This window comes from Elephas maximus, chromosome 4, assembly GCF_024166365.1.
Source record: "Elephas maximus indicus isolate mEleMax1 chromosome 4, mEleMax1 primary haplotype, whole genome shotgun sequence".
Taxonomy (NCBI): Eukaryota; Metazoa; Chordata; class Mammalia; order Proboscidea; family Elephantidae; genus Elephas; species Elephas maximus.
This window is the reverse complement of record NC_064822.1, coordinates 95,685,664-95,705,046: the sequence shown is the minus strand read 5'-3', so window position 1 is coordinate 95,705,046 and position 19,383 is coordinate 95,685,664. Positions and strand designations below refer to the sequence as shown.

Sequence of the window (19,383 nt, the reverse complement as noted above, 5' to 3'; positions counted from 1 at the left end):
ACAACAGCTACTGTTTTTTTGCTGCTATTACAGAAGTTGTTATACAGTAGACTATGAACTCAACTGGAAGTCAGGAATCTGCTTTTGTTATCCCATCTCTACTATGACTTAGATATATTACTCTAAGAAATAAACTTAAAACCTTCTTCACTATTGTTATTGTTAGCTGTTGGCTCAAGTGGGATACGACTCACAGTGACTCTATGATTTCTGGTATGTTCGAGTCCACTATTGTGGCTATTGTGTTACTCCATCTCTTTGAGGGTTTGCCTCATTTTCACTGACCCTCTACTATACCAAACAAGATGTCTTTTTCTAGCAATTGGTCTTCCTTGATGTCATATCCAAAGTAAGAGAGACAAAGTCTCACCATCTTCACTTCTAAGGAGCATCCTAGTTTTATTACTTTACTATAAAATTGGAATGATCTCCATGACCACAAAAGCTCTATAATTTGTTGCTTCTAGAACCATAAATGCTCTTGACTTTCCTTTGTTCTTTAATCTCACTGAAGTGCTGTCACTTGATCCTCTCCTCATTATAATCATCTAAACCCATAAGTTTATCAAGTATACAGGACCAGGAAGTGTACCATCCTTGATTATATCCCAGCAACTGACCCATTAATCTTGACATCAGTATTTAATATACTAAACTTTGAAAACTGTAACAAAAATAATTTTATGAATATGCATCAATGGATGAAGCATAACCTTACACACTTCAGTTAGCGATTAGTCAACACAGATTTGATGGCACAATACTGGGCAAATAACTCATCTCTCTGAATATCAGTTTCCCTATCTGTAACACTGGGTTAATAATAACATAAACTTATACACATTTACAAGAACTGAATGTTTGGCACACAGTAAGCATTCAACAAACCTTAGCTCCTAGTACCAGCATTTTTATATTACTTTTAACATTTACTTCAACAAAAAAGTGCTCCTAGAATCTGAAATGTGGAATGCAAAATACTTATACTTTTTAAAATAAATAGAGCATAATCAACATACTATATTTTAGAACTAGACGATAAGCTCTTTGAATGCAAACAGTCATACATCTTTGCTTCCCCTGTGTGGCTGATTCAATTGAACAGATATGGGTGCATGTACACGTACACACAGAGAGAAAGGAAGAGAGAGAGGAGGAATTTAAAAAAATCTTTAAAAGAGCCAGATATTTAAGACTAATTTTTTTTTCTTTCATATACATATATACAAGCCATCACAAACGTGATTTGGTTATTTTCCTCCAAATATTGGCAGTGATACTTTGAATACAAATAAACCCATCAAGTCTATATTATGGTTTCTTTCATGGTCTTGGTTAGTAAAAGGTTTGAGAAGATTACAATAACTACTGTAAAATCTACGGATTAAGATTTAGCCATTCTTGATAAGAGAGCAAAAAAATGAAATCTCAAATTGGTTATTTGGTAATCAAAAATGAGGTACTAAAGAATAAGTAGTTCTTGCCAAGGTAAGAACTTGCAAGAAAACTAAAGATGCACACTAAAGGTACACTAGGATCCATCTAAGGGGTTGCTAGACTGTCCAGTTTATGTATAACTGAGACTTATAAATATCCCATTACCTTGCGGACAAATTCCGTAAGTGAAACTTGATGAAATTTAGTATGAATGAATAGTAAAACACATCCCTGTGTGGTCTACAGTACATCAGCAACCCACTCCTTCTCATTCCTTGTCAAACTGCGTGTCACAGCTGCTTAAGGGCAGACAGCACTTTAGGTAAGCCAGAAGGATGGGAAAAAAATGCCAAAAGGACATCCCAAATTTTGAACAAGAACAGCAACAATAACAACAACAAAAAAAAAAACTAAAATATCTACTAGCAGGCAACAGGAAACACTGGTGGCATAGTGGTTAAGCACTATGGCTACTAACCAAGAGGTTGGCAGTTCGAATCCACCAGGTGCTCCTTGGAAACTCTATGGTGCAGTTCTACTCTGTCCTGTATGGTCACTATGAGTTAGAATTGACTTGACAGCAGTGGGGTTTTTTTTGGTTAGCAGGAAACAACCTGCAGATCAAAGGACAATTTCTAGCAAAAAATACCACACGGTCCATGGTCGATGATGGAAAGACAATTCATGGTCACAGATAGCAAATGAGAGACTACGTGACCAACATGAAAAGGGGAGCACAGCATCCAGCTTTTAGTCACATGGACAAAAGGCAACCCAAGACCACTGTCATTGCTATTTAAGGAGATAATCTGTGGGCCAAAGATGCTTCTGTTTCCTTTTAGCACAATTTCTCTTAGAAATGCTGTTTTATTTCTGCCAGCATCATTCAATCATCACTACTGGTTTTAAATGGTGTAAATCCAAAAGTTTTTTTGACTGGTTTCTGATTCTGCTCTCTGTAAGAAACTATCTAGTCCATTGTTCTCCATAGCCCAAGCCCCAACCTCTGAGAATCTCTCCTTGCCCAGTATTTCCTCTTTGCCAAAGAATAAGTAGGCCATTGAAAGTATTCCCATTTGGGAACCGTACAACTCTTGAAAGTCTGCCAGTTCAGCAACAAGTGTTAGGAACCCAACATTCTCTCCGTTCTTGCCCCATGCCTCTTTCTCATAATTTAACTTACTTGATACCAACTGAGGGCTATCACACTTGAACAGGAAGACCACATACACCCTTAATCAGGCATTTTCCTTCTAAGTGACAATAAGGAGTCTTGGTGGCACAGTGGTTAAAGTGATCAACTGCTAACTGAAAGGCCGGTGGTTTTAAAATCACCAGCAGCTCCACGGGAGAAAGATGTGACAGTCTGCTTCTGCAGAAATTTACAGCCTTGGAAATCCTATGGGGTTGCTATGAGTTGGAATCAACTCAATGGCAGCGGGTTTGGTTTTGGGTGGGGAAGTTACAGTAAGTTGATCTCTAACTGTTTGAGAGCTAGAAGCAGTTGGCTTTTCCAACCCTGCAATAACCTGAATTTTTGGACTTTCTTCATTCCTTATCATTTCTGCTTGGAAACCTACCAATTCCTTCCTGAGTTCATCTCTTTCCTGTGATATTTTGCCAAACGCAGCTAATAAAAACCAACACACACTACTAAAGTTCTAGTTTTAACCTCTTCATTATAGCTGCTGACATGTTGTCTGCCTCCCAAATTAGTGCAGGCAACCACTTTACCAAAGGTTTTCCCTCTGAATAATATGATCACCGTCTTTCCAGCTTTGGTAATCAGCTTCCTTATTATGTCCCTGAACACTAAACTGATGATATATGTTTAATATTTCAGCAGCATGCCCACTTCAAAGCACCAATTTCTAAATTTAGGATGTCTAAATGCTACAATAAACAACCCTCATATCTCAGTGGCTTATCACTATAAAGGTTTGTTTCTTGATCACATAGTCTAAAGTGGATGTTCCTGGCCAGACAGCTCCTCAGAGTGGCTGTCCAAGAAGTAACTCTGGAATCTGGCCTCCTTCCAGCATGTAGCTCACCATTTTGTAATCCTTTGTTTCCTAGCATGTGAACAGGAGAAAGGGAGAGAGAGCATGGGCAATTGCAATAATGTTTATTGTTGGGAAGTATTATTACCTCCATTTATATTCCTTCAACTAACATGCACTCACATGGTCTCATCTATATACCAGGGAGGAGCCCTGGTGGGGCAATGGTTAAAGCATTTGGCTGCTAACCAAAAAGTTGGCAGTTTGAATCCACAAGCCACTCCTTGGAAACCCTATGGGGCAGCTCCACTCTGTCCTATAGGGTCTCTATGAGCAGGAATCGACTTGATGGAAATGGATTTTTTTAATGTACCAGGAGAGCCGGGGAATGTAGTCTTCTGGTGGTGCCCACATGGAAAATGAAACAACGTGGAAATACGTAACATTGCCTCAGTCATAACTAGGTTCCAGGCAGTGTATGTAGGAAGATAGAACCTCTGAGTAAACAGGTACTTTTCTCTAAAACGTTTTATTTTTATTCCAAACTATGGTTGTAGTAGCCAAAAATACTCAAATCCCACTAATGTCAAGGCAGAAACTTCATTATTAAGGATCTACCTTCTTGACTTATGCCCCAAATTTTTCTCATCATTCTGGTGCATTGCAAAACCTCTTCCTCACCCTGACCTCTTAAACTTTGGGGATACAGAACTGACAACCAATTCACCACGTATTTCTTTACCATAATCTAATTTTATAAACCAGTGAAGTCAGCTTCTGACTTCAGCTTCTCTCCAGATCATTTATTTATTCTTTCATTTAAATATTTACCAAAAAAATATTTATTGAGTGCTGCTATACGTCAGGCATTAGATCTGAACACTGAGGATTCCACAGAGGAAAAAACATAAAAATCTTGGCTCTCTTAGAGCTTGGGCTCTAGGCTCTCCTTTGTTGCTTAGCACATCCCTCCCAACTAGTCCTTTCCCCTAGAATCCCATTTTGCATCAGCTGCCCTTATGAAGCTACCCATGCTGATTTATCCTGCCTTTAAAAAAAAAAAAATTTTTTTTTTTTTATTTAGAGGGCAGAGTTAGATAGGCGTCAACATCGAACTGACACAAAACAGCCTCTAAAATTTTCCCAGTTGATGTTGTATGTTATATTCTGTAGTAGCAGAAGCTAGAGTATCTAAAAATTGTTACTGACATATATGGGATTCCTAATAAAATTTTTGGAAAGCATGACACCATTACTTTAAAATATTCATTTAAAGAAAATGTTTCCATTTTCTGCAAAAACAGCAAATGCCTACTGCTAATATCTTAATCTCACGTCAAGGTCACGTCTTGACTGCTATACTCATGAGCATTACTGTGTCTCACCTAGCAGTAAACCTGGTCTCTCCTGGAGGCAAGTTCAGGTTTGTCAGCTAGCCGCTTTAATACCTCACCTAACATATAATCCAATACCTTTTAAACATTTGTGCCATTCAAAATTGAGATTATTTTATACACAGAAAACCCTAAGGAATCCTCCAGAAAACTACTGAAACCAATAGAAGAGTTCGGCAGAGTCTCAGGTTATAAGATAAACATACAAAAATCACTTGGATTCCTCTACATCAACAAAAAGAACATCAAAGAGGAAATCACCAAATCAATACCATTCACAGTAGCCCCCAAGAAGATAAAATACTTAGGAATAAATCTTACCAAAGATGTAAAAGACCTATACAAAGAAAACTACAAAGTACTAGTGCAAGAAACTAAAAGGGACCTACTTAAGTGGAAAAACATACCTTGCTCATGGATAGGAAGACTTAACATAGTAAAAATGTCTATTCTACCAAAAGCCACCTAAACATACAATGCGCTTCCAATCCAAATTCCAATGGCATTTTTTAATGTGATGGAAAAACAAATCACCAACTTCATATGGAAGGGAAAGAAGCCCCGGATAAGTAAAGCATTACTGAAAAAGAAGAACAAAGTGGGAGGCCTCACTCTACCTGATTTTAGAACCTATTATACAGCCACAGTAGTCAAAACAGCCTGGTACTGGTACAACATCAGGCACATAGACCAATGGAACAGAATTGAGAACCCAGATATAAATCCATCCACATATGAGCGGCTGATATTTGACAAAGGCCCACTGTCAGTTAATTGGGGAAAAGATAGTCTTTTTAACAAATGGTGCTGGCATAACTGGATATCCATTCGCAAAAAAATGAAACAGGACCCATACCTCACACCATGCACAAAAACTAACTCCAAGTGGATCAAAGACCTAAACATAAAGACTAAAACTACAAAGACCATGGAAGAAAAAATAGGGACAGCATTAGGAGCCCTAATACAAGGCATAAACAGAATACAAAACATTACTAAAAATGACGAAGAGAAACCAGATGACTGGGAGCTCCTAAAAATCAAACACCTATGCTCATCTAAAGACTTCACCAAAAGAGTAAAAAGACCACCTACAGATTGGGAAAGAATTTTCAGCTATGACATCTCAGACCAGCGCCTGATCTCTAAAATCTACATGATTCTGTCAAAACTCAACCACAAAAAGACAAACAACCCAATCAAAAAGTGGACAAAGGATATGAACACACACTTCACTAAAGAAGATATTCAGGCAGCTAACAGATACATGAGAAAATGTTCTCGATCGTTAGCCATTAGAGAAATGCAAATTAAAACTACGATGAGATTCCATCTCACTCCAACAAGGCTGGCATTAATCCAAAAAACACAAAATAATAAATGTTGGAGAGGCTGTGGAGAGATTGGAACTCTTATACACTGCTGGTGGGAATGTAAAATGGTACAGCCACCTTGGAAATCCATCTGGCGTTTTCTTAAAAAGTTAGAAATAGAACTACCATACAACCCAGAAATCCCACTCCTCGGAATATACCCTAGAGAAATAAGAGCCTTTACACGAACAGATATATGCACACCCATGTTTATTGCAGCACTGTTTACAATAGCAAAAAGCTGGAAGCAACCAAGGTGTCCATCAACGGATGAATGGTTAAATAAATTGTGGTATATTCACACAATGGAATACTACGCATTGATAAAGAACAGTGACGAATCTGTGAAACATTTCATAACATGGAGGAACCTGGAAGGCATTATACTGAGTGAAATTAGTCAGGTGCAAAAGGACAAACATTGTATAAGACCACTATTATAAGATCTTGAGAAATAGTATAAACTGAGAAGAACACATTCTTTTGTGGTTACGAGAGGGGGGAGGGAGGGAGGGAGGGTGGGAGAGGGTTATTTACTGATTAGTTAGTAGATAAGAACTACTTTAGGTGAAGGGAAGGACAATACTCAATATACCGAAAGTCAGCTCAGCTGTACTGGACCAAAAGCAAAGAAGTTTCTGGGATAAACTGAATGCTTCGAAGGTCAGCAGAGCAAGGGCAGTGGTTTGGGGACTATGGCTTAAGGGGACTTCTAAGTCAATCGGCAAAATAAATTTCATTATGAAAACATTCTGCATCCCACTTTGAAGTGTGGCATCTGGGGTCTTAAATGCTAAGAAGCAGCCATCTAAGATTCATTAGTTGGTCTCAACCCACCTGGATCAAAGGAGAATGAAGAACACCAAGGTCACACGATAACTATGAGCCCAAGAGAGAGAAAGGGCCACATGAACTAGAGGCTTACATCATCCTGAGACCAGAAGAACTAGATGGTGCCTGGCCACAAATGATGACTGCTCTGACAGGGAGCACAACAGAGAACACCTGAGGGAGCAGGAGAACAGTGGGATGCAGACCCCAAATTCTCATAAAAAGACCATACTTAATGGTCTGACTGAGATTAGAGGAATCCCGGCAGTCATGGTCCCCAAACCTTCTGTTGGCCCAGGACAGGAACCATTCCCAAAGACAACTCATCATACATGGAAGGGACTGAACAATGGGTTGGAGAGAGATGCTGATGAAGAGTGAGCTACTTGTATCAGGTGGACACTTGAGACTGTGTTGGCATCTCGTGTCTAGAGGGGAGATGGGAGGGTAGAGAGGGTTAGAAACTGGCAAAATGGTCACGAAAGGGGAAACTGGAAGGAGGGAGCGGGCTGACTCATTAGGGGGAGAGTAAAATGGGAGTATGTAAAAAAAAAAAAATTTTTTTTGTAGTAAGGTGTATATCAGCTTATATGTGACAGACTGACTTGATTTGTAAACTTTCACTTAAAGCACAATAAAAATTATTAAAAAAAAAATTGAGATTATCAAAGACATTGCTGAGGCTAAAACTGATTAACAAAGAAGCTATTCCTACTCCGACTGCTAAGAATGCCAAGTTTCAACTACTAAAGCGTTATCTTTACATTATTTCTTCTCCTTGATCTCTACTTCAATAGTAAAATATTTACAGAAAATGCATGACGTAAATATGATCCGAGGTTTGAGAAAACTCAGTTTTCTTCTCACCTCTAACCATGATGACCAAACTCCTATCCAACCATAAAAATTCAAGTTGGATGTCACCTTCTGCAGAAAATTTCCTGGGTCCCCTTCTCCTGGTATTCTTCCACCACGCCCCGCTAGGACTCCGGAGTGCTTATATCCCCTCTAAGTTTCTGGGGCTAACAGCCATCATAGCACTTAGAACCCCGTTTTGTAATCTTCTACCTGCCTCAACACCTTACTGTCAACTTCTGAAAGGCAGGGGCTTTATCTTTAACAAAGTAGCCCATGTAAATGTGTGCTGAATGATGCAGCAATTATTGTCATTCGTGAGTCTATACATTTTTATTCCTGGAAATGTGTTTAACGTTTTAGAAATACTTCCACAGTTAAATTAAGATTTATTCACTTTTAGCCAAGTATTTGAACTTGCAATAAAGAGATGGAATTTAAATTAAAATGTGCAAGCAGCAATGGATGAAAATGCTTAAACACTCTTCAACCTTTAAATGATACCATATTTGCTGCAAATGAGTTGTAGTTAATGATAAAAGTAAGTTTATTTCATTTCATTTCATTTTAGTACATACAACTGAATTATTGAGAGTCTGTCTTGAGGAGTTATTTGTTCTAACTATCATTATAAGAAAATAAACAATAGTCCTTTTTAATGCTTAAGGGGCGTGTCATTTCTTCCCAGGCTATAATCGTATTTTTACATAATAAGGAAGTTTCCAGTCATTTAAAAATATGCAGAAACACAAATGCGAGACATACATCAGAAGTATAGCACCACTTATACTACAGATTTATACGACAGAAAAAACTTTTTCACCTTTAAAAATGTTCAAAATCAGTGCTCAAGTTTGCTCTGAAATAATATTTCTGTTCTTCAGCCTTTGACAAACTTCTTTGCTTCATTCTCTTACAACCTCCTTAAACACCTTATCTTTAAACTCCCCTCCCTGACTGAGGAACAAGGTGTTAATTGAAGTGCAAATCACATGAAGCAATGAGCTAAGAAAGTAGAGGCAGTCAACAGGTTACCAAGGAGATCCATTCCAGAGTGTGTCTTTAAGTTAAATTCGTAGGTAAGTCAGAGCAGGTGCATATGGTTTTACTTGAGAGCAAGGAAAGGCTCCAAGCCTTCTCAATGCAATGATTTAAAAGCTGCATGTACAGCAAGTGAAGGTGGTTGTGATGAAGAATTTGTTGCAATCAGGGCCTGGTTCAACCGCTCCAAAGTGAGGGCAACTTTACCTAACAATAAAGGACAAGAACAGTTGTCTGAAAGCCAGATGTTCATAACCCAGGGACTATCTGTAGTGCAGATTCATACCAAAAAAAAAAGCATAAATCTGCTTTTATTTCAATTATCGTTCTAATTCAGACAAAGGAAAGATTGATTTTCCAGAATTAACCTAATCCTTTTTCAATAAGTAGGTTCATTATACCATGTAAAGGGAAGGAGGTAAACTGAATTACAGACACTCCTCAAAGAAGCCTTCCTTGATCCTCCAAATAAAAATCATCTCCACCCCACTCAACTGCCATTATTTCCTCAAACAACACATAAAGCTTTACTTTCATAGCTTTAACCACAATTTTCAATTTTCAATTTAACTTCTGTCTATCATTTTACCCTAATTACATTTCTTTGGGTGTTGTGTAACTAGTACCTGGTACAACAGCAGACTCATAATAGTCTAAGTAAATATTGGCTGAGTAAATGAGAAAATATTCTTAAAACAGAATTAAAGAATCCTAATTTAATTTAATTGTTTTAATTCTACACATCTATCCTTGCATAAAATATCAAAAATAACATGGGGCTGTCAATATTTTCATATTTAAGGGCGCAAGTACTCTGTACTAGGAATGACAAAATATATAAGAATGGTAGAAAAAAATGCAGCTACTTGAACAAGGACCTTCTTGTACAACTGTCTTCAGTTGCATGTGTGTGCTTTTTTTGTTTGTTTTTGGAGAAAATCTTGTTTTCTCCTAAAACAAGAGCAAAAACAAAATCAAAACCACACACGCAACCAAAAACGATGATCATATACTGAAGGAAAAATACCATTAGTTCATATGATAAAGTCTATATGATAGCAATATTTTGGTCTGGGCAAAATAAATGCTTACATATCTATATTAGAATGTATGTTCCCATAATAACTGTATTATCTAATTATGGCCCACAGAGATTTGGACATGTATTGTTGTTGTTGTTAGGTGCCATCGAGTCAGTCCTGACTCATAGTGACCCTATGCACAACAGAACAGAACACTGTCTGGTCCTGCATTGGTATCAGGCAAGATCAAATTAACACCAGATTGGAATTCTCTGTTAGGTAGATTGACATACTACAGAGCCCAGTTAAAGGTTCCTTTGCTTTAAGGCATGCTAATATGCAAGTAAAGAGGAAAAAATGCAAACGAGTTTTCCTATAAAATTAGAACTTATGGCATACATACTTATTTTACGAGTCATGTACAAAGGTCTCTGGTATTATACAATGGGAGCAATAAAAAGAGAATGACTGACAGAAAAATATCCTCAGGTGAATGAACAAGGAATCTCATTATTGTTGGCATCTGGCCTCATTAATAATATCATCCTGAAACTATATATTCATTTAGATTTTAGCTGAAATAAGCAGCTTTTACTTTTGCTTAAATTGATCTTTAGACAGCTCACCAAATTCAGCTGCATTTTCACACATCCAGGCTTTTGTATCTGCTTCAAGAACCAGCCAGTTATCAAATCAGCAGAAGGTATCTACAGGTGGCCTCCTTCCTAGATTTCTTTTGATTTTGCTGGGGTTACAGTTTCAAGATAATAATTTTCTGATTGAGATCGTATCTCTGTTGAAATACTTAGCATGTCTCATGCTAATGGTAACACGTAAGAACCTCAGAGAAAAGGAAATTATTTCTCCAACAACGCAGTAATGACAGAGAAAACAGTTCTATCCAAAAGACTTCCTATAAGCATCACAGAGAGAAAGAAGCAAAAATAACAAATGCAAAAGATGTTCTCCTAAAACAAATCAAAGCAATAGATACTTGAAGTTAACTTCCAAGAACAATTCTAGCGGTTGGTGGATTCAAACTGCAGACCTTTTGATTAGCAGCCATAACTCTTAACCACTGCTCCACGGCTCCAGAACTAACATGGCTTCTAAAAATTAAAACGTCACCTTCAAAACCAGGAATCTTTTGACATCTTAGGATTTTTTTCCCTCAAAAATAAAAAGGACACCAGCAGTTCTCTCAATAAATCTATTTTATTGAGTATTTGTAAAGTACCCACCCAGAGGCGCCTCAGAAGGAAGGCCTGGTGATCTGCTTCCGAAAGGTCACAGCCATGAAAACCCTGTGCAGTACAGCTCTACTCTGCAAAACATGGGGTCACCATGAGTCACAATCAACTCCACCGCAACAGGTTTGGTTGTTTTGTTTGGTGCCAATTCTGATAGTTGAGATTATTCACAACACATAACTTATCTCCAATTGTGTGTATTCTCTGAGGAAATGAAATATTGGATTCTGATTAAAAAAAAAGAAAAAAACTACTTGTATTCCCTGGTATCATGTAGACGAAACTTATCTATAGAATTGACAATGTTTTAGTGATTAAATGTGAATAAGGGCTTCACACAGATGCAAGAACTGTAAATAATTAACAGAGACAGATGTCAATGTTTTAGAATGAAAACCAGTTAAATATTTTTGGACTTCAGTTTATTTTTTTTTTTTATTATTTTTTTTTTTTTTCTTGCTTTTTTTTTTTTTTAATAACTTTTATTAAGCTTCAAGTGAACGTTTACAAATCCAATCAGTCTGTCACATATAAGTTTACATACATCTCACTCCCTACTCCCACTTACTCTCCCCGTCTTGAGTCAGCCCTTTCAGTCTCTCCTTTCTTGACAATTTTGCCGGCTTCCCTCTCTCTCTATCCTCCCATCCCCCCTCCAGGCAAGAGTTGCCAACACAATCTCAAGTGTCCACCTGATATAATTAGCTCACTCTTCATCAGCATCTCTCTCCCACCCGCTGACCAGTCCCTTTCATTTCTGATGAGTTGTCTTCGGGGATGGTTCCTGTCCTGTGTCAGCTGAAGGTCTGGGGAGCATGGCCGCCGGGATTCCTCCAGTCTCAGTCAGACCATTAAGTTTGGTCTTGTTATGAGAATTTGGGGTCTGCATCCCACTGATCTCCTGCTCCCTCAGGGGTCCTCTGCTGAGCTCCCTGTCAGGGCAGTCATCGACTGTGGCCGGGCACCAACTAGTTCTTCTGGTCTCAGGATGATGTAGGTCTCTGGTTCATGTGGCCCTTTCTGTCTCTTGGGCTCTTAGTTGTCATGTGGGCTTGGTGTTCTTCATTTTCCTTTGCTCCAGGTGGGTTGAGACCAATTGCTGCATCTTAGATGGCTGCTTGTTAGCATTTAAGACCCCAGACGCCACATTTCGAAGTGGGATGCAGAATGATTTCATAATAGAATTATTTTGCCAATTGACTTAGAAGTCCCCGCAAACCATGTTCCCCAGACCCCCGCGCTTGCTCCGCTGACCTTTGAAACATTCATTTTATCCCGGAAACTTCTTTGCTTTTGGTCCAGTCCAATTGAGCTGACCTTCCATGTATTGAGTGTTGTCTTTCCCTTCACCTAAAGCAGTTCTTATCTACTGATTAATCAATAAAAAACCCTCTCCCACCCTCCCTCCCTCCCCCCCTCGTAACCACAAAAGTATGTGTTCTTCTCAGGTTTACTATTTCTCAAGATCTTATAATAGTGGTCTTATACAATATTTGTCCTTTTGCCTCTGACTAATTTCGCTCAGCATAATGCCTTCCAGGTTCCTCCATGTTATGAAATGTTTCAGAGATTCGTCACTGTTCTTTATCGATGCGTAGTATTCCATTGTGTGAATATACCACAATTTATTTACCCATTCATCCGTTGATGGACACCTTGGTTGCTTCCAACTTTTTGCTATTGTAAACAGAGCTGCAATAAACATGGGTGTGCATATATCTGTTTGTATGAAGGCTCTTGTATCTCTAGGGTATATTCCTAGGAGTGGGATTTCTGGGTTGTATGGTAGTTCTATTTCTAACTGTTTAAGATAACGCCAGATAGATTTCCAAAGTGGTTGTACCATTTTACATTCCCACCAGCAGTGTATGAGAGTTCCAATCTCTCCGCAGCCTCTCCAACATTTATTATTTTGTGTTTTTTGGATTAATGCCAGCCTTGCTGGTGTGAGATGGAATCTCATCGTAGTTTTAATTTGCATTTCTCTAATGGCTAATGATCGAGAGCATTTTCTCATGTATCTGTTGGCTGCCTGAATATCTTCTTTAGTGAAATGTGTGTTCATATCCTTTGCCCACTTCTTGATTGGGTTGTTTGTCTTTTTGTGGTTGAGTTTTGACAGAATCATGTAGATTTTAGAGATCAGGCGCTGGTCGGAGATGTCATAGCTGAAAATTCTTTCCCAATCTGTAGGTGGTCTTTTTACTCTTTTGGTGAAGTCTTTAGATGAGCATAGGTGTTTGATTTTTAGGAGCTCCCAGTTATCGGGTTTCTCTTCATCATTTTTGGTAATGTTTTGTATTCTGTTTATACCTTGTATTAGGGCTCCTAGGGTTGTCCCAATTTTTTCTTCCATGATCTTTATCGTTTTAGTCTTTATGTTTAGGTCTTTGATCCACTTGGAGTTAGTTTTTGTGCATGGTGTGAGGTATGGGTCCTGTTTCATTTTTTTGCAAATGGATATCCAGTTATGCCAGCACCATTTGTTAAAAAGGCTATCTTTTCCCCAGTTAATTGACACTGGTCCTTTGTCAAATATCAGCTGCTCATACGTGGATGGATCTATGTCTGGGTTCTCAATTCTGTTCCATTGGTCTATGTGTCTGTTGTTGTACCAATACCAGGCTGTTTTGACTACTGTGGCTGTATAATAGTTTCTGAAGTCAGGTAAGGTGAGGCCTCCCACTTTCTTCTTCTTTTTCAGTAGTGCTTTGCTTATCCGGGGCTTCTTTCCGTTCCATATGAAATTGGTGATTTGTTTCTCTATCCCCTTAAAATATGACATTGGAATTTGGATCGGAAGTGCGTTAAATGTATAGATGGCTTTTGGTAGAATAGACATTTTTACTATGTTAAGTCTTCCTATCCATGAGCAAGGTATGTTTTTCCACTTAAGTATGTCCTTTTGAATTTCTTGTAGTAGAGCTTTGTAGTTTTCTTTGTATAGGTCTTTTACATCCTTGGTAAGATTTATTCCTAAGTATCTTATCTTCTTGGGGGCTATTGTGAATGGTATTGATTTGGTTATTTCCTCTTCGGTGTTCTTTTTGTTGATGTAGAGGAATCCAAGTGATTTTTGTATGTTTATTTTATAACCTGAGACTCTGCCAAACTCTTCTATTAGTTTCAGTAGTTTTCTGGAGGATTCCTTAGGGTTTTCTGTGTATATAATCATGTCATCTGCAAATAGTGATAACTTTACTTCTTCCTTGCCAATCCGGATACCTTTTATTTCTTTGTCTAGCCTGATTGCCCTGGCTAAGATTTCCAACACGATGTTGAATAAGAGCGGTGATAAAGGGCATCCTTGTCTGGTTCCCGTTCTCAAGGGAAATGCTTTCAGGTTCTCTCCATTTAGAGTGACATTGGCTGTTGGCTTTGCATAGATGCCCTTTATTATGTTGAGGAATTTTCCTTCAATTCCTATTTTGGTAAGAGTTTTTATCATGAATGGGTGTTGGACTTTGTCAAATGCCTTTTCTGCATCAATTGATAAGATCATGTGGTTTTTGTCTTTTGTTTTATTTATGTGATGGATTACATTAATGGTTTTTCTGATATTAAACCAGCCTTGCATACCTGGTATAAATCCCACTTGATCAGGGTGAATTATTTTTTTGATGTGTTGTTGGATTCTATTGGCTAGAATTTTGTTGAGGATTTTTGCATCAATGTTCATGAGGGATATAGGTCTATAATTTTCTTTTTGTGTAATGTCTTTACCTGGTTTTGGTATCAGGGAGATGGTGGCTTCATAGAATGAGTTGGGTAGTATTCCGTCATTTTCTATGCTTTGGAATACCTTTAGTAGTAGTGGTGTTAACTCTTCTCTGAAAATTTGGTAGAACTCTGCAGTGAAGCCGTCCGGGCCGGGACTTTTTTTTGTTGGGAGTTTTTTGATTACCGTTTCAATCTCTTTTTTTGTTATGGGTCTATTTAGTTGTTCTACTTCTGAATGTGTTAGTTTAGGTAGGTAGTGTTTTTCCAGGAATTCATCCATTTCTTCTAGGTTTTCAAATTTGTTAGAGTACAATTTTTCATAATAATCTGAAATGATTCTTTTAATTTCATTTGGTTCTGTTGTGATGTGGTCCTTCTCATTTCTTATTCGGGTTATTTGTTTCCTTTCCTGTATTTCTTTAGTCAGTCTAGCCAATGGTTTATCAATTTTGTTAATTTTTTCAAAGAACCAGCTTTTGGCTTTGTTAATTCTTTCAATTGTTTTTCTGTTCTCTAATTCATTTAGTTCAGCTCTAATTTTTATTATTTGTTTTCTTCTGGTGCCTGATGGATTCTTTTGTTGCTCACTTTCTATTTGTTCAAGTAGTAGGGACAGTTCTCTGATTTTGGCTCTTTCTTCTTTTTGTATGTGTGCATTTATCGATATAAATTGGCCTCTGAGCACTGCTTTTGCTGTGTCCCAGAGGTTTTGATAGGAAGTATTTTCATTCTCGTTGCTTTCTATGAATTTCCTTATTCCCTCCTTGATGTCTTCTATAACCCAGTCTTTTTTCAGGAGGGTATTGTTCATTTTCCAAGTATTTGATTTCTTTTCCCTCGTTTTTCTGTTATTGATCTCTAGTTTTATTGCCTTGTGATCTGAGAAGATGCTTTGTAATATTTCGATGTTTTGGACTCTGCAAAGGTTTGTTTTATGTCCTAATATGTGGTCTATTCTAGAGAATGTTCCATGTGCGCTGGAAAAAAAAGTATATTTTGCAGCAGTTGGGTGGAGAGTTCTGTATAAGTCAATGAGGTCAAGTTGGTTGATTGTTGTAATTAGATCTTCCGTGTCTCTGTTGAGCTTCTTGCTGGATGTCCTGTCCTTCTCCGAAAGTGGTGTGTTGAAGTCTCCTACTATAATTGTGGAGGTATCTATCTCGCTTTTCAGTTCTGTTAAAATTTGATTTATGTATCTTGCAGCCCTGTCATTGGGTGCGTAAATATTTAATATGGTTATGTCTTCCTGATCAATTGTCCCTTTTATCATTATATAGTGTCCTTCTTTATCCTTTGTGGTGGATTTAAGTCTAAAGTCTATTTTGTCAGAAATTAATATTGCTACTCCTCTTCTTTTTTGCTTATTGTTTGCTTGATATACTTTTTTCCATCCTTTGAGTTTTAGTTTATTTGAGTCTCTAAGTCTAAGGTGTGTCTCTTGTAGGCAGCATATAGATGGATCGTGTTTCTTTATCCAGTCTGTGACTCTCTGTCTCTTTATTGGTGCATTTAGTCCATTTACATTCAGGGTAATTATAGATAAATAAGTTTTTAGTGCTGTCATTTTGATGCCTTTTTATGTGTGTTGTTGACAATTTCATTTTTCCACATACTTTTTTGTGTTGAGGCGTTTTTCTTAGTAAATTGTGAGATCCTCATTTTCATAGTGTTTGACTTTATGTTAGTTGAGTCGTTACGTTTTTCTTGGTTTTTGTCTTGAGTTATAGAGTTGTTATACCTTTTTGTGGTTACCTCATTATATACCCCTATTTTTCTAAGTAAAAACCTAACTTGTATTGTTCTATATCGCCTTGTATCACTCTCCATATGGCAGTTCAATGCCTCCTGTATTTAGTCCCTCTTTTTGATTATTGTGATCTTTTACATATTGACTTCCATGATTCCCTGTTATGTGTATTTTTTTTTTTTAATTAATCTTAATTTGTTTGTTTTTGTGATTTCCCTATTTGAGTTGATATCAGGACGTTCTGTTTTGTGACCTTGTGTTGTGCTGATATCTGATATTATTGGTTCTCTGACCAAACAATATCCTTTAGTATTTCTTGTAGCTTTGGTTTGGTTTTTGCAAATTCTCTAAACTTGTGTTTGTCTGTAAATATCTTAATTTCGCCTTCATATTTCAGAGAGAGTTTTGCTGGATATATGATCCTTGGCTGGCAGTTTTTCTCCTTCAGTGTTCTGTATATGTCGTCCCATTCCCTTCTTGCCTGCATGGTTTCTGCTGAGTAGTCAGAACATATTCTTATTGATTCTCCCTTGAAGGAAACCTTTCTTTTCTCCCTGGCTGCTTTTAAAATTTTCTGTTTATCTTTGGTTTTGGTGAGTTTGATGATAATATGTCTTGGTGTTTTTCTTTTTGGATCAATCTTAAATGGGGTTCGATGAGCATCTTGGATAGATATCCTTTCGTCTTTCATGATGTCAGGGAAGTTTTCTGTCAGAAGTTCTTCAACTATTTTCTCTGTGTTTTCTGTCCCTCCTCCCTGTTCTGGGACTCCAATCACCCGCAGGTTATCCTTCTTGATAGAGTCCCACATAATTCTTAGGGTTTCTTCATTTTTTTTAATTCTTTTATCTGATTTTTTTTCAGCTATGTTGGTGTTAATTCCCTGGTCCTCCAGATGTCCCAGTCTGCATTCTAATTGCTCGAGTCTGCTCCTCTGACTTCCTATTACGTTGTCTAATTCTGTTATTTTATTGTTAATCTTTTGGATTTCTACATGTTGTCTCTCTATGGATTCTTGCAACTTATTAATTTTTCCAGTATGTTCTTGAATAATCTTTTTGAGTTCTTCAACAGTTTTATCAGTGTGTTCCTTGGCTTTTTCTGCAGATATCCTAATTTCATTTGTGATATCATTAAGCATTCTGTAAATTAGTTTTTTATATTCTGTATCTGATAATTCCAAAATTGTATCTTCATTTGGGAAAGATTTTGATTCTTTTGTTTGGGGGGTTGGAGAAGCTGTCCCGGTCTGCTTCTTTAAGTGGTTTGATATGGATTGTTGTCTCCGAGCCATCACTGGGAAACTAGTTTTTCCAGAAAATCCGCTAAAAAAAAAACTGCAGTCAGATCCCTATCAGAGTTCTCCCTTTGGCTCAGGCTATTCAGATGTTAATGAAGCCGCCTGGGAAGGGTGGGGGAGGGAACAGAGAGATAGGAGAGTAGCACCTCAGAATATAGCCAGAGTTGCTTGTCTTGCTTGGAATGACTGTTATATCTGAGATTCCCGCGGGCGCGTCGACTATGTGTGCTGGCTGTGTGGAGATTGCCCCCGGGGGGTCTGGCCCGCTGGAGTCACGGTCAGATCCTCCGCTTCCAGCCCCACGCCCAGCGTCAAGGCTCCCCTACTGGGACGGTGCACTCTCAACTCCAAAATCAGTCGCTGCCTCCCGGGGACTTCTCGTCTCTCCAGCCGCGTGGCCGTGCCGCCCCCGTGAACTAGGTGGGCCCCCTCCCGGGGTTAGTTCAGATGGGTGGAGTAGCTCCCTGTGCTTGTGCCGCGACCGAGTGTCCTGGCTGGAACGCTGTTCTCCCCACTCCAATACCAGTCGCTGCCTCCCGGGGACTTCTCCTACCGGCTGCGTCCCACGCCGCCCGCGCGACCCGGCTGGTCCCCTTCCCGGGGTTAGTTCAGGGGGTGGAGCAACTCTCCGTGTTTATGGCGTACCTGCGTGCAGTCCTAATCCCTGCGGGACGGTTCCCCGGCTCGGATGCTGCTCTTTCTGCTCCAAGATCAGTCACTGCCTCCCGGGGACTTCTCCTACCGGCTGCGTCCCACGCCGCCCGTGGAACCAGCTGGTCCCCGTCCCGGGGTTAGTTCAGGGGGGTGGAGCAGGTCTCTGTGCTTGTGCCGTACCTGACTGGTACGCTGGCTCCAGGCTCTGGAAACAATCGCTGCTTCCCCGTATTAGTTCGTTCTCCGTCTCTAAATCTGTGTTTGTTGTTCAGGGTTCGTAGATTGTTATGTATGTGATCGATTCACTTGTTTTTCCGTGTCTTTGTTGTAAGAGGGATCCGAGGTAGCGTCTGCCTAGTCCGCCATCTTGGCTCCGCCCCCTCAGTTTATTTTGAAAGAAGTACTTAAAGAATTAGAAATCTTAGAAATGGTCTGAGCAGTTTTGGGACTTGAAATCTTCAGCAAAATTGACACCAGGAAGTACACAACAAACACAGAAAGCTGCAGCCACATTTTGAGAATTGTGTAACTCCACTTTTTCATTTGGATTTCAGAATTTCTAAGAATATTCTCCCAAAAGAAAAAGTCATTTTTAGTGACATTTTTAAGTTGTGATTTCATTTTTTCAACAACTGTACACAAACTTTTAGCCATTTCCTATGTTTTCATATTTTAAAATCATCCATCAATTCCTGAAAATGAGCAATAATATCAAGTAGGATATTTTTTACTGCATTTTTAAGAACCTTGTGAGAAGAA

General features: G+C 38.6%; 1 protein-coding gene across 2 annotated transcripts in view; it reads right to left on the bottom strand.

Moving 5' to 3' along the window:
- Positions 1-19,383, bottom strand: part of PDZRN4 (PDZ domain containing ring finger 4) — a 443,635-nt gene that overhangs the window by 400,626 nt on the left and 23,626 nt on the right. The gene's annotated exons all lie outside the window — the stretch shown is intronic.